This window comes from Eptesicus fuscus, chromosome 19 (genome assembly GCF_027574615.1).
Source record: "Eptesicus fuscus isolate TK198812 chromosome 19, DD_ASM_mEF_20220401, whole genome shotgun sequence".
In the NCBI taxonomy this organism is placed as follows: Eukaryota; Metazoa; Chordata; class Mammalia; order Chiroptera; family Vespertilionidae; genus Eptesicus; species Eptesicus fuscus.
Window position 1 is genome coordinate 47792502 of NC_072491.1, and position 16539 is coordinate 47809040.

General features: G+C 40.5%; 1 protein-coding gene across 3 annotated transcripts in view; it reads right to left on the minus strand.

Annotated features, from left to right (window-relative positions):
• UBE2V2 (ubiquitin conjugating enzyme E2 V2) overlaps positions 1-16539 on the minus strand; it is a 56099-nt gene that overhangs the window by 38899 nt on the left and 661 nt on the right. The gene's annotated exons all lie outside the window — the stretch shown is intronic.

The following is a 16539-nucleotide window of genomic DNA, read 5'->3' on the forward strand; positions in this document are numbered from 1 at the left end:
CATCAATCTTCTTTCCATACGTCCTTGGATTTCCTTAAATGATGGGATCACATTCATCATTGGTTCTATACCAAATGGCTCTTCTTGAATAATACACTTGCATCCAATGTAAAAAAGAAAATTCCCAGAGTTAATGCAATACCACCAACAGAGCTGCCAACATCAAATTCTGATCCTTTATTTTCTTTAAAATTTATAGTTGCTATGATTGTTACTGATGAAGAAACAGATGTCACGGAACTATTATGGATTGAGGTCATCCTGGATGTTGATATCTTAGGATGTGTTTTGTGAAACATTTATTTTGGGTATGACTTTAAGGAGGTGGAAGTCTCATTTGTTGAGACCCCTGGTGTTGTCACTTTAGATGTTGCTATGGGTTTCAAGGTGTTGACAGGTCACATTTTTCGAGACTGGGGAAACTAGTTGTACATGGGCTTCTTTTGGAAGATTCCCTTGTAAGGCTGAAAGGCACATATGGGGTATTCCTTGTTGGTTAAGTAGTGGGGCTTTGCAGAAGTGTGGAAGGATTTCTGCTTGAAGATCCCCCCTCACCCCAGCTAGAAAGGGGTGGATATATGGGCTACTTCATTCACCGCCTCTGGCAGCTTTCAACAGTGCTAGCACCAGTAGTGCCCCCACAATAAATAGGGCCCAGCCACCTTGCACAAGTCTCATTGTTCTGAGAGCAGGACACAGAGTCCCCAACCCAAGTGGCAGTGGCCCTAGCTAAAGTGGCCCTTCTGCACATCCAAGCCCCTTCTGCCAAGCATGCCTACCCTACCACCATGTGTCCGCCGCCCCTCCCCCCCACAATGTCCAAATAGGACACAGAATCCAGGACTGAAGTGGACCTCACCTGAAGAACCCGAAAGTGGGACAAGGGGGGCAGGGCACAATGGAATAATTCTAAATGTGTTGGGTTTTGTTGCCTCTTTTTTTTTTTTTTTAATATATTTTCATTGATTTTTTTTTTACAGAGAGAAAGGGAGAGGGATAGAGAGTTAGAAACACTGATAAGAGAGAAACATCGATCAGCTGCCTCCTGCACACCTCCTCCTGGGGATGTGTCCACAACCAAGGTACATGCCCTTGATCGGAATCAAACCTGGGACCTTTCAGTCCACAGGCCAATGCTCTATCCACTGAGCCAAACCGGTTAGGGCTTGTTGCCTCATTTTTATAATGAACTCAGTCAGGTGACCTTTATGAGCATCCAAAACTACAATGTAAACAATGTATAATGACTGCTTCTCTTTACATAAGTGCCAAAGAATAAACCTAGTTACTGTTAAGCTTTTCATCATCTTTTTATATAGCATTTTAAGAAAACAGTTCTAAGATTAATGGATAAATTATTGGCAATGTTAGCATTTAAAAGGTTATAGCAGCTAAGACTTGTTTTAAAAGTATAAGACAAAACCAAAAACAAATAGTAAACTATATTTTTAAGTTCAAGGCTAGAACACTCTGCTTTTATTTCAACCAACCACTAATGCCTGTGAAGAAGGAATAACCACAAAATAGGGATGTTACTCAACAAAAGTTGCAGTGTATACGTTAGCTGCTCTCTAGATCTCGAGGATCTGAGCCTTTTTTTATAGTCATGCTAGACCTTTTTCTGTGTATATATGTGTTATTTTTTAATACTATTAAATATTTTAATCCCTTAGTCTCGGATCGTCATTAAAAGAAGAGAAAGTAGCCCATATACCCACCCCTTTCTAGCTGGAATCCTTTAATTCTATCAATTTTTAAGTTCAGAAAAATCTCAGAGATCATCCAGACACCAAACACTTTGGAAGAAAATTTTCACCAGAAGAAGTTAGGTGATAATCCCAGACACTTATCTACTAGCTAGTTGCCAAAGCCAAAATCCAAGTCTCCAGGCTTCCTACTAACCTTGTCTCCCCTTTACAATAAACCCCACTCGTAAGAGATAAGATCAAAAGTAATCACTCCTAAGCAAAACTGAATTCAAGCCACCTAGAAAACATGCTTGTTTTTAACCTGAAGGATATCATTTGCCTTTAATTCCATTAAACTAGAAAGAAAGGCATAAAGACTGCCAAATAAATACTAAAATGAGTGTTGCCATGCTGTGTTCATTAGAAATAAGAATTTTCCAATTTTAACTTATAGTATAGTTTTGAAATGCGGATCCCAGTTAACAGTCTGGATGTACAAAACTCAAAAAATTCAGAAATAATTATGGTTAACATTTTAATGTCTTTTCAGACTATTTTCCATACAGCACAATAGTTTCTGTGTTTTTCCCAAAAGTGAAATCATGTAACTCATAATTTTGTTAATTCCTTTTTCCCCACTTATGAACATATCTCTATATCTACCATAAGTAAGTATCATTTAAAATGCTCCCTGTGACTAATATTAGCCTTGCTGGGAGACAGGGGTAGGGAGTTTCCACTGTGCACTCCTATATTCCTTAACCAGGTGAGTTCACCACCTACTCAAACATTAATGGAAAAGACCTGTAGCAGCAATGGAATAAATTTTTTCTGTCTTATTTGCTTTCCAGCCCTACTTTAGCTGGTCCTCATGAACACAGAGGTCAGCTACAGGTTCCTTCCCCCTCAACCAAATGCCCAAAGTGTCTGAGGAGTTAAGGAAGAGAGTGCCTGGGCACGTGTGCAGTACAATGAGATGACTGGCTCTTCCAGGTTCACACCAGGCTTATGGGGGGCTAGGTTGCTTACCTGCCCCCTGCAGAGTTCTCTCAGGCACAGGGGTTTCTGTCACTGTTCAACAAACCTGCTGGGTTATGCTATTAAGATGGAACTCTAGAAAAATTCCATCTATGATTTTAGTTCTCTGGTTCCTGCCCCACTCTGGGAGTACTGAGTTCCAGTCAAACCCCCAACAAGCTTACTTAGTTAAAATAACATATTTATTTAACACCTCCTTTATGACAGACGTTTGCTGTGAGATTTACAAGTAAAAGTATTTCATTAAAGCTCACCTTATAACTTATTTTTGTTTTATCTTATTTAAATATATTTTTATTGATTTCCAAGAGGAAGGGAGAGGGAGAGATAGAAACATCAATGATGAGAATATCGTTGATCGGCTGCCTCCTGCACGCCCCCTACTGGTGATGGAGTCCGAAACCTGGGCATGTGCCCTTGACCAGAATCAAACACGGGACCTTTCATTCCGCACACCGACGCTATATCCACTAAGCCAAACCAGCTAGGGCCCTTACAACTTATTAACATCACCATTTCACAAAGTAAGAAAATTAAGGCTTGCCGAAACCGGTTTGGCTCATGGATAGAGCGTCGGCCTGCGGACTCAAGGGTCCCAGTTCAATTCCGGTCAGGGGCATGTACCTTGGTTGCGGGCATCCCCAGTAGGGGGTGTGCAGGAGGCTGATCGATGTTTCTCTCTCATCGATGTTTCTACCTCTATCCCTCTCTCTTCCTCTCTATAAAAAATCAATAAAATATAAAAAAAAAATTAAGGCTTAAATTACCAGTTTAAATTTTAGGAATAAAACTCTGATATTCAGACATCTTTTTAACTAAGAAATAGTAATTTCATAAGGTTCAATCTAACAAGGGAGAATGAGTAGGGAGTCAGGGTTGACATTTCAGTTTCAAAGCCCCATCTGTTAGTCATTATTCTCCACTGCCTCCACATGAAACCACTTTACTTCCCTACTAGCTCCTGCTAAATCATCTCCAATCCCTGCAAATCTGATGTGGATGAGGAATACATTCTGACCAACTGTGGGAACAACTGTGACAAAATAAACCCTGTTCTGAATACTCTTAAAAAGAACCTTTTCATATATCACATACTGGTTGTGTTCAAAGCAAAATATTCCTATCCAGGGAAATAATGTATCATTTTATATTTTTTCAAAGTACTTTCTCCTATAGCCATCCATCTGAATACAAGAAAAATATTTTGAGGTATGATGAACAGATATATCCACATTTTACAAAGACATAAAGTAACTCAATCAAGATCACAGCAAACTAGTAGGTAGCCGAGTCAAAACTAAAACCAAATTTCCAAACATGGTATAACACTCTTTCTGAACTGTATACTGTATCGCACCTTATAACTTATTTATAGGGGAGAGAGGGATTAGGGAGAATACAAATATCTACAACTTAAAATACAGTACATATTTTTCAAGAAATATTCACTGTTGAAATTTGCTATATAAACAAAAACACTATAAAGAAAGTTTTAAAACTTAATTCCCAGAAATAGGGACTTACTTGCTGCTTTTGCAGTACTTAAACTCACGTTAATATTCTATATAATTAAAGGCTAATATGCAAATAGACCAAACGACAGAACAACCAAACAACCAGTGGCTATGACGTGTGCTGACCACCAGGGGGCACGCGTGGAACATGGTGGGCATTGGCAGCAGGCAGCAGAGCGTGGAACATGGCGGGTGTCAGCCGCGGCGGGATGGTGGAGCAGGTGAGCGGGGGCGCAAGACCAAGGCGGGATGCCAGTCGCTGTCATTAGGGCGAGCCTCTGGTGGTTACTGAAAATTCTTTGTTCCTGCGTGCCACAGTCCCGCCCGGCGCTCGCACCTGCTGCCAGTGCCAGCCCTGCTTGCACCCACAGCTGGTGCTGGAGCCACTACTCACACCCGCTGCTGGCGCCTGGCACCAGTCCCAATCACTCAGCGCCGTCAGTGGATGTGAGCGCCGGCTGTCAGCCCTGATCGCCCCTGATATGGCTTTTCCACCTCCCCCTGCTCCTAAGGGGCAATCGGGACAGCAGCTGCCACTCGCACTCGCTGCTGGCGCCGGCCCCAATCGCTCTGGCAGACAGGGCACTGGGGGCCACAGCGGGAGGAACCAGGCGGGGGTGCAAAGGATGGGCCGAGACCTACCCCTATGCCCACCGCAGCCTCGTGGCCCACAGTTCCTTTCAAGGTGCATGAATTCATGCACTAGGCCCCTAGTAATATAAGAGTTCTCTATAGGTAATATTTTTCTAATTTTTCAGAAATTCAATACTCAAGTATTTTTGTTTTATTTGAATATTCTTATATTCTCGAATTCCTGATTATTTTCCTAAGAAAAATTACGTAAATACTACCATATAGAGGAACACATATTAAGCAGCAAAGTATAAGGAGACCTGTATTTTATCATCCATTCACTTTTACTTTCACTCATTCCTTTGCTCAACAAACATTTGACTACTATTAAATGCAATTACTACACTAGGCATTTACTACCAAGAGGACTAGAACCTTTGGTTATCTTCAAGAAGTTTACAATCTAAGAGAGGACAATTAAAGAGACTGCACAATAGAATGTGAAAAGTATTACAGGAGCACCTAGAAAGGAGAACTCACTTCAAGAGAAGGGACAGCCGAAACCGGTTTGGCTCGGTGGATAGAGCGTCGGCCTCGGACTCAAGGGTCCCGGGTTCGATTCCGGTCAAGGGCATGTATTGGTTGCGGGCACATCCCCAGTGGGGGGTGTGCAGGAGGCAGCCGATGTTTCTCTCTCATCGATGTTTCTGACTCTCTGTCCCTCTCTCTTCCTCTCTGTAAAAAATCAATAAAATATATTTAAAAAAAAAAAAAAGAGAAGGGACAATAAGGTCTCCTTGAAGAAGAAATTCTCCAGAAGCACCACAGAGAACAGAAACTACCTAAAGAGTGGGTGAAAGTATGTAAGATGTCAGGGAGAACATCAAGAAGAAAATGAGTAGATCAATCTAGCTACCAGACAAACACTGCAAAGATGTTAAGTTCGCCACAATTAATGTACAGATTCTTCCCATTTAAACTGAAATTCCAATAGCATATCCTAGAACATGATTAATATTCTTATGGAAGACGTCTTCTAAGAGGCAAGAGTTTGGAGAAAATGTTAAAGAAAAAATAGAAGGGATACTCCCTAGATATTTCATCACCAGCCAAAGAAATTAATTAAAATAATGTGAAATCAGCTCGACCAGCATAGCTCAGTGGTTGAGCCTCGACCTCTGAGCCAGGAGGTCACGGTTCAATTCCTGGTCAGGGCATGTGCCCAGGTTGCGGGCTCAATCCCCAGTGTGGGCGTGCAGGAGGCAGCCGATCAATGATTCTCTCTCATCACTGATGTTTCTCTCTCTCCCTCTCTGAAATCAATAAAAATATATATATTAAAAAAAGATAATGTGAAATCAGTGCAGGAATCGACAGACTAAAAAAAAACACCCAAAACAGATAAATGCATATATGAAAACAGAATCCTATCTAATAAAAGGCTAATACACTAATCAACCAAACGGCTGAACAACTGGTCGCTATGACACACACTGACCACCGGGGGAGGTGTAGGGGGGGGGCAGACACTGAACGCAGGAGCTGCCCCCTGGTGGTCAGTGTACTCCCACAGGGGGGGCGCCGCTCAGCCAGAAGCTGGGCTCACGGCTGGCGAGCGCAACAGTGACAGCGCTAAGGATGTCCGACTGCTGGCTTAGACCCGCTCCCCCGAGGGCTCCTGGACTGTGAGAGGGCACAGGCCAGGCTGAGAAACGCCCCCTCATGCACTGGGTCTCTAGTCCTATATAATAAAAGCGTAAGATGCAAATCGATCGAATGACCAAACAACGGAACGACCATCTGGGACTACATTATGACACCCACTGGTGTCAGGCCAGCCAAGACAGATGTGATTGGTCGGGGGCCCGGCCATCGCCCCATGATCGTCCTGCAGAGAGAAGCCCAGGCCACTGGCCAGTGGGGTGATCAATCGGGGGTTCCACAATCATCTGCACAGGGAGGCCCAGGCCACTGACCGTCAGGCTGCAGCGGGTGGGTGGGGCCTCACTCTGGGAGGGAAGCCCGGGCCCGGGTCCCGGCAGCTGGAGGGAAGTCGGTGCCGGCAGCCAGGAGAAGGAAGGCCTACTCTTACACGAATTTTGTGCTTCGGGCCTCTAGTATTTAATAAAGGCATTTAAAAGTCATCAGATATCCAGATTAAAGGAGACTAGAAAGACAGAACAATCAAATGCAACCTTGGATCATGTATTAGAAAAAAAAAATGTATTAGTATTTAGCTTTAAAGGACATCAATCAGAAAATTGGAGAAATTTGAATAGGGCCTATAGATAAAAGTCTGCATCAATGTTAATTTCCTGATTTTGATAATTATATTACTGTAATGTAAGAGAATGTCCTGGTTTTCAGTTAAGTACAGTGAATTACTTAGGAGGGAAAACACATTGTCTATTATATATTCATCTCAGTGAATATTTTAACACATTTCTAAATATTGTCTTTAATCAAATCTAAGATGACATCAACTATATGATAGACCATTATTTTAAGAAATTAAAAACTACTACTGCCTCACCAGCGTAGCTCAGTAGTTGAGCACTGACCTATGAACCAGGAGATCACGGTTCAGTTCCTGGTCAGGGCACATGCCCAAGTTGCAGGCTCAGTGGGGGGTGTACAGGAGGCCTCCGATCAATGATTCCCTCTCATCACTGATGTTTCCATCTCTCTCCCTCTGTCCTTCCTCTCTGAAATCAATAAAAATATATTTTTTTAAATACTACCAATTAAACTATATAACAAATACCCATTTCAGTTATTAAATTATCTTAGAATTGATGAAACATGGTAGGTAAAAACATATCTGAAAAAACAAAATTCAAATCAAACGCTGTACATCTGGGCCCTGGCTGGGTAGCTTAGTTGGTTAGAGTGTTATTCCAATTTGCCAAAGTTGTGGGTTCACACAAGAATCAAACAATGAAATTTAAAAAAAAAAAAAAAGCCCTAGCTGGTTTGGCTCAGTGGATAGAGTGTCGGCCTGCGAACTAAAAGGTCCCAGGTTCAATTCCGGTCAAGGGCACATGCCTGGGTTGTGGGCTTGATTCCAGTGGGGGACTTGCAGGAGGCAGCTGATCCATGATTCTCTCTCATCATGGATGTTTCTATCTCTCTCTCTCCCTCTTCCTTCCTCTCTAAAATCAATAAAAATATATTTTAAAAAATAAAAATAAGTCCTAACCAGTTTGGCTCAGTGGATAGAGCAACGGCCTGTGGATTGCTCTAGGTTCAATTCCCAGGTTCAATTCCGGTCAAGGGCATGTACCTTGGTTGGGGGCACATCCCCAGTAGGGAGTGTGCAGGAGGCAGCTGAATCACTGTTACTCTCTCATCAATATTTCTAACTCTCTATCCCTCTCCCTTCCTCTCTGTAAAAAAATCAATAAAATATATTTTTAAAAATAAATAAAAATAAAAAAATTTTAAAAAAGAACCAACCAATGAATGCATAAATAAGTGGAAAAACAAATTGTTTCTCTCTCTCCCCCCCTCCCTTCCTCTCTCTCTAAAATCAACAATAATAAAAAAAAATTGTACATCTAAAGCATCTGTATTACACTTCAAACATAAGTGGAAAAAACTCTGGACTAGAGGATTTATAAAATACCTCAATTCTGTAGTAAGGGGGATGCGTTATGTTTAGGATACTATGAATCATGCTATTGGTACTCTTTTAAGGTACAACCAAAACTACTCTGCCCCCAGCTACTCCCAAAAATGTCTACAACTATATGAATAATTCATTCAGAAGTCTATATGCTGTATACTAATTCAGCTGGTGTTTAGTCAATTAATATATTTGAACATAAAATATTTTTAGTACTGTTTCACTTGAGAAAAGGAAACTAAAAACAAAGTTTGTAAGTAAAACATTATACAAAGGGGGAAAGCTAGGTTTTACTTGAGCTATTTATTTTCTCATTATTAAGTCAGTTACATAGAAACAGTATTATAATAAAGTGATGACAATACAAGAGGCACTCAATAAACATTTGGTGAATTTATGGAAGATGCTACTTTCAACTTTCAACATTTATGTTGAAAGTCCTGTAGCAGGTTTTGCTGATTTCAAACATAAAGAAATTCTTTCCCCAAGGTATTACATTCCAGGGGAGTGAATACAACAATGTAAGCAGATACATTCCAATACAATACAATAAATTGCTGCAGAAGATTTTGCTCACATACACTTATACTTCATTGATCAAAGGAGAATACAGAAGTTATTGAACATTCTCCAGAAAAGCAGCTAACAATGTTTATTTCAGAACTAAGAAGGGACAATTCCCTTCAAACAAACTAGGGAATGGACAAAAATTAGGTAAGCTACAATATACTCTGGTTCTGCTCTTATATGAATTTCTAAGTAAAATTAGGAGTGGCATACACTCGACAAAATGTGAGGTCTTCTGACAGAGTCCACTTAAATAAGTGGAACTGCTCTCCTCTAAGTCTTGGAAGTTGCAGTAAGCTTCCAAAGTTAGAAAGCCATATTAAACAAAATAAGTCAATATTTTCCCTCCAAATCACTGCTTATAAAATAAACATTTTCAGAAAATTAAAGACTTTTCAATAATTTAAATATTTCCTCTTAGGAAATAACCACTTACATCACTACTGTTGAGCAAACCAAAACTGATTATTTGAGTAGATGACACTAGCATGAATAACAAATAAAATAATACACCAAGTTATGCATTGCTTGTACATTTCACTAGATTGAAAAATATATGGCATAATTATAGTACTTACAAAGCATAATCTTCTTGGAGTATGCCTGGTGTCTGGCTATACAACTTTTTTTGTAATGTAAGGTTAAACCTCACACCCAGGTGGAACTTAAGACTTCTATCCCTCTGTCACATAAAAATCATGTAAGATAACCATAACCAGATCATTAATTAGAACTTACATAAATGTCAACATGATGTTTTTAAAACAAAAAACCAACTAACTACATACCAGAATCAAGAGTTTGCATTCTAATAAAGTAGAAATAAATTGGACTTGGACTTTATTAAAATTTAAAACTTTTGCATTTCAAATGACACCAAGAAAATGAAAAACCACAGAATGTGGAAAATACGTACAAACCATGTATGATAAGGGACTTGCATCTGAAATATAGGAAGAATTCTTACAACTCAACAACAAAAAGACAAACAACCTATTTTAAAAATCAGCTAAGGATCTGAATAGACATGTCTCCATATAAGATATACACTGAGTGGCCAGATTATGATCTCTGAACGCATAATAATCTGGCCACTCAGAGTGTGTGTGTGTGTATGTGTGTGTGTGTGTGTATGTATTAGAGGCCCGGTGCATGAATTCGTGCATGGGTGGGGTCTGGCCAGCCTGGCCAGGGGGAGGGTACATGGGCGGTTGGCCGGCCTGCCTGCTGGTCGAACTCCTGGTCGAGGGGACAATTTGCATATTAGCCTTTTATTATATAGGATATACAATGAGTGGCCAGATTATTATGCATTCAGAGATCATAATAATCTGGCCACTCAGTGTAAAGAAAGCCCATGAAAAGGCGTTCAAAATCATTAGTCATCAGGGAAATGCAAATCAAAGCCACATGAAATACTATGTCACACCATTAGAATCAAAAAGTCAGACTGCTAGTTAGTTCTTCAGTCCACAAATCTCTATGTAAATAAGAGTTGGGCATACTATCAGTGGCCAATCACTTCACATCTTTCAAAGTCTGTTGGTGGTGGGTCACTGCACATTTGTCACTCAGTTCACTTCAGCAAAGCATGTAGCAGTGTTGCCTCCTTGTCTACCAGTGGTAAGTAAACCCACGTGACATTCTATAACTATAGTCGAAAAAGAAAATTAGCCCACAAAGATGAAAGTGCAGCAAAGAAACAAAAACTAGTAACATTGGAAGTGCAATCTTAATCAAATATAAATAGTTATAGAAGAAATACCCCACCACATGAATGTTGGAGACTCTAGAGGAGCAGCCAGAACTTTGTAAAGTTGAGTTTATTTATTATTTATGTAAATGAGAAAAGTGACTCTGAAGAAAGGATGACAATGTCCCAGAGGAAGTAAAAAAACTTCAGAATAAACTCTGAAAGAGATTTCCTTACAATGAAAGCTCAAAGGATAAAATATTGGAAACTGATCCAAACCTAGTAATATGAGAATTCATCAAAGCATAGAAAAGATGTTTGTGCTGCATCATAAGTTATACAATCAGGAGTAAAAGGCAAGCATTGTTCAAACTGCTATTGAGAAGTTTATAAAGAAATAAAACACTAACTCTTAATGTTTAGTGTACTAAACAAGTATGTTTACTATTTTATTCAACTTCCAATACATTATAACCACAAGAAAACTTTTTAATGGTTTAGTAAACATTTCCAAATGTCACAGAATAATCATAATTTTTCTCACTTAATAAAACTGATTTGAAGTTCAGTTTTAATGGTCCTTTTTATCACCCTGTACTACTGTGCAAAGGGAGGACTGTCTGTATAGTAAGGTTGTATTATCCTATTGTATATAATAAAAGGGTAATATGCAAATCGACCGAACAGCGGAACGACCGGTCACTATGACATGCACTGACTACCAGGGGCCAGACACTCAACATAGGAGCTGTCCCCTGGTGGTCAGTGTGCTCCCACAGGGGGAGTGCTGCTCAGCTAGAAGCCAGGCTGACGGCTGACAAGTGCAACAGCGATGGCAGGAGACTTTCTTGCCTCTGCGGCAGCGCTAAGGATGTCCAACAGACGGCTTAGGCCCGCTCCCCGTGGGCTCCTGGACTGTGAAAGGGCAAAGGCCGAGCTGAGGGCCCCCCGACCCCCAAGTGCACAAATGCTGTGCACCAGGCCTCTAGTACTATAATAAAAGGCTAATATGCAAATAGACCAAACGGCGGAAGAACCGAACAGGTCACTGTGACATGCGCTGCCCACCAGGGGGTGCGTGCAGAACATGGCAGGCGCAAGCAGCAGGCGGCAGAGCGCAGAACATGGCGGGCATCGGCCACGGCAGGATGGTGGAGCAGGTGAGCGGGGACACCAGACCAAGGCGGGGCACCGGTGCTGTCATCGGGGCGAGCCTCTGGTGGTTAGTGAAAATTCTTTGCTCCTGTGCACCGCAGTCCCACCTGGTGCTCGCACCTGCTGCCGGCACTGGCCCCACTTGCACCCACTGCCGGCGCTGGAGCTGCCACTCAAACCCGCTGCCAGCGCCGTGCCAGCCCCGATCGCCCCTCAGGGCTTCTCCACCTCCCCCTGCTCCTGTGGGGCAGTTGAGGCAGCAGCCGCTGCTCGCACCCACTGACAGCACCAGCCCCGTTCGCACCTACTGCTGGTGCCGGCCCCGACTGCTCCACGCCATCAGCAGGTGTGACGGGGCCAGCGCCATCAGCACGTGCGAGTGGCGGCAGCGGGAGTGGGGCTGCCAGCAGACAGGGACCAGGGTGGGGGCAGGAAGAATGGGCCGGGACCCGCCCCTGTGCCCACCACAGCTTCACGGCCCACAGTTCCTTTCAAGGTGCACAAATTCGTGCACTGGGCCCCTAGTTTAATCACATTATCAACATCAAACATTTATCAAGAGCATCCAGATTCCTAACCTAGAAAAATCCAACAGGCCAGTTATTAAAGTCTCAAGCAGGAAATACACAGACCTGCTATAGTTCAGATCTTCTATTATTTAGTTCTCAGGTTCTGTTATGATTCACACATGTAAATCTCATCTATTACTACTCCCAAGTTCTGCCCATATATCCAAGTGTCTTCATCTTGAAGATGGGAAAAACATAATCATGTTGTCCAACCTTTGCCTGAAAGGGCTGGAGAAAGCAAGGCTTCAGAGATTTAGTGGTATGCCTGGCATGGCACAGCAATCTATCAGGGGCAGCAGGGGAATTAAAGCACAGTTCCTGTTCCAGTACACATGATGCCGACTTCTGAAGATCAAGTTTTATTTTCCACCCATTTGGCTTACACAGACCTAAGAAAAAATATTCCATTTTTTATGAGCCTCTCATTACTTAAAGACATTTAAAATCATCTGCACTCAGAATCACATTTTAACACTAGTAATAATTTTAAAATATTTTGCACTTCAATGTATCCTGGATGAGATACTGGGACAGATCGTGGACATTAGGTAAAAACTAAGGAAATCTTAATATAGTATAGGTTTTGGTTAATATGTCACTATGGTTCATTAATTGTGACAAATGTACCACACTAACGTAAGATAATATAAAACCAATTATGAAATATAAGGGAATTCTGTACTATATTCACTTTTCTGTAAATCTAAAACTCTTGTAGAATAAAGTTAAAGAAAAAAAAAGTATTGCACAGCCCCAGCTGGTTTGGCTCAGTGAATAGAGCGTCGGCCTGTAGACTGAAGGGTACCGGGTTCAATTCCGGTGAAGGGCATACACCTGGGTTGCAAGCTTGATCCCCAGTAGGGAACATGCAGGAGGCAGCCTATCAATGATTCTCTCTCATCATTGATGTTTCTATCTCTCCCCCCTTCTCCCTTCCTCTCTGAAATCAATAAAAATCTATTTTTAAAAAAAGTACTGTATATACCTTTTAACCTAACACTAATTTAGTACTGAGATATAATGAAATTTTTGAATCACAGGCACTAAATTCTATTTCCTAGAGTAGTGTTCCTTAAGCTATGTATGTCTTGTGGAATCTCCTAGGAAGGAAAGTGTGAAGGCCACTCTCTAGTCTAAAGGGAAGATTCATGATTTGAGGAATATTCAATAGTTCCTCATAACAGAAAGAACACTAGACTGAGGATAAAACAAAACCTGGATTTTAATCTTGCTTTATTAGTAACCAACTATGTAAAACCTTGTATTTCATTAAGCCTCTGTTTTCTCATCTGCAAAATAAGACCAACTGGTATGGAAAAGCATGTTTCAGCTTAAAGGTCTCAATCCAATTAGAATTTCTTCCCAAAATGTTTCTTCAACTATGAGAATAGTAAAATAGATTATTTAGATAATGCACATTAAAATATAATGCTTGCCCTAGCAGGGTGGCTCAGTTGACTGGAGCATCCTCTGGCAAACCAAAAAGAGTATGGATTCAGTTCTGGTCAGGGCATATACCTAGGTTGTGGGTTCAATCCCCAGTCGGGTGCATATCAAAGATAATAGATCAGTGTTTCTCACATGAACATTTCACAAGCTCACTCAGTGCTCGCTCGCTCGCTCGCGCTCTCTCTCTCTCTCTCTCTCTCTCTCTCTCTCTTCCCCTCCCTCCCTCTCGCTCACACACTCTTTTCTTCCCCCTCTCTCTAAAATCAATAAAACATATGATGGGGGGGTTGAAATATACATAATCCTATGTAATAAAAGGCTTATATACAAATTGTTCCCTCTACAGGGTGTTTGACCAGGGGGCGGGGCCGGCCCACCAACCACCCACGGCTCCTCCCCGAGCAGGCCCAGCCCCAATCTGCCCAGATCAGGGTGGGACGGCTGGACCCCACCGGTGCACGAATTCATGCACTGGGCCTCTAGTGCTTTAATAAAAATGAAACAATATTTGTCAAGTGTTTTTTTCTTTTGGGCCTATTATCAAACAACTATTTTTATCAAGATTATTTTTACTTAGCCGAAACCAGTTTGGCTCAGTGGATAGAGAGTCGGCCTGCGGACTGAAAGGTCCCAGGTTCGATTCCGGTCAAGGGAATGTACCTTGGTTGCAGGCACATCCCCAGTGGGGGGTGTGCAGGAGGCAGCTGATCAATGTTTCTCTCTCATCGATGTTTCTAACTCTCTATCCCTCTCCCTTCCTCTCTGTAAAAAACCAATAAAATATATTTTAAAAAAAAAAAAGATTTTTACTTAGGCCATGGCTGGGTAGCTCAGTTGGTTAGTGTTGTCCAGATACATCAAGGTTGTGGGTTCCATTCCCGGTTAGGGCACATACATAGAAACAACCAATGAATGCATAAGTAAGTGTAGCAACAAATAGATGTTTCTCACTCTCTCTCTCTCTCTCTCCCTTCCTTTTTCTTTCTAAAATCAATCATTAAAAGACTATTTTGACTTAAATAAAAAAATGTATATTACATCCATCAAAATCATCTAATTTTAAATTTCACGCTATATCACTTTTATTTCACAAATATAGAGGTACTATTTACTTCCCTTGCTACCAAAAAGCAAACAAAACAAAATATAGCTTAAAACTTAAAAATAGTTTCAAAACATAGTCCAAAGCTTTCTCTGTACTCATCTCTCTACCAATACAATAATACATTTAAGTGGTATAAAGCACAGAAAATGGATAAATGGAATAATACTAAAAACTTGACCAGGCCAAGTTGTTAGTAACACTTTCAAAACTAACTTCAGTTAAAAAAAACTCAACTACCAAAAATACCTTCTTTTTTATTATTCTAAGTTTCAAATTTCATAAATCTAAAAAGCAGAATGAAACTGCCACAATTAGACTAAATATAAACTGTAAAATGCAGGCTTCCTCTGTATAACACGCTAATAATCAGCAATTTTAGAATTTACATATATTACTTGGGGATGGGGATACCAAATTACTTTATTTGAAAGAATGATACAAATGAAAAGACAAAAGTGGATGATCTGGTACAAATTACAGAAAAGATAAAGGTTAACACGCAGTATTGCTTTGGTGACCAGGAAGTCACCCCCTGGCTATGGAAAGCCAGCCTAAGGCTTAGCCCTCATCGGTCTCCCAGGGCGTGCTTGTCAAAGAGATACTCTGCCATTCCAGTTTCATTGACTTCCAAAAATTACCAACCATGATTAACAAAAAGTATCTGCTATTAGTATCATCTAATATTTGGTCTTTTCAAAATATTTTTTTCTCTTTCTCAAATGAATTACGTTAGACAAAAATGATGTTTAAGTAAACAGTGCAATCCATAAAATGAAAACTATCAATCAAATTAAAATGCACCATTTTATTACTAAGTTTTCAAGAACCTATAGGTACTAAGTACAACTCTAAAAAATATATGGCTCCATTCACAGGCACACTCAAGTTCAAATATCAAATACATTAGAGTTATAACACTAAAACGTCACTTTTTAAATAACCCTTGCTTTATTAGTTAGCTCTGACCCAAAATACACTGAAATATTTCCCCAACCCTAAAATCGTTAAAATCTTATCATCTGACACCTGTACATAATAAAGATGAGAATTAGAAGACAATTTTCCATTAAAATGTATGTAGCATGTATCTTGAAATATTACCTTAAAAGTACCAATCACAATATCACTGAAGCCTTCCATTTCAGCACATAATTTGAAAATTCGTTTTATTATGCAATGAAAGCATGAAATAGTAAATCAACACTGTCCCATAATCTGATTTCAAAAGATCATATCCAATTAACATTCTTAATAAAACTTAACATTTTTTAATTTAACACTTTTTCTAAATGGTCAAATTTGTAAAACCTTATCGTTAAAACTTCATTTCAAAGTCTGTGCTCACAGGAAACCAAACACTGTATTCAATACGACAGGAGCTGAGCAGCTTATCCAAGAAACCACTTTCTCTTCCATTAGCTTTCATCTCGTTCTGAGCTTTTATGTAGTTTGCACTGCAGTTTTCCACTTAATGAAAAAAGAGAACTCGGATTCAACGAGGTAAGAATGGTCATCTTTCTGTTATTACAAAAAAAAAGCACCAGTCCTCTTCTCATTAATCCT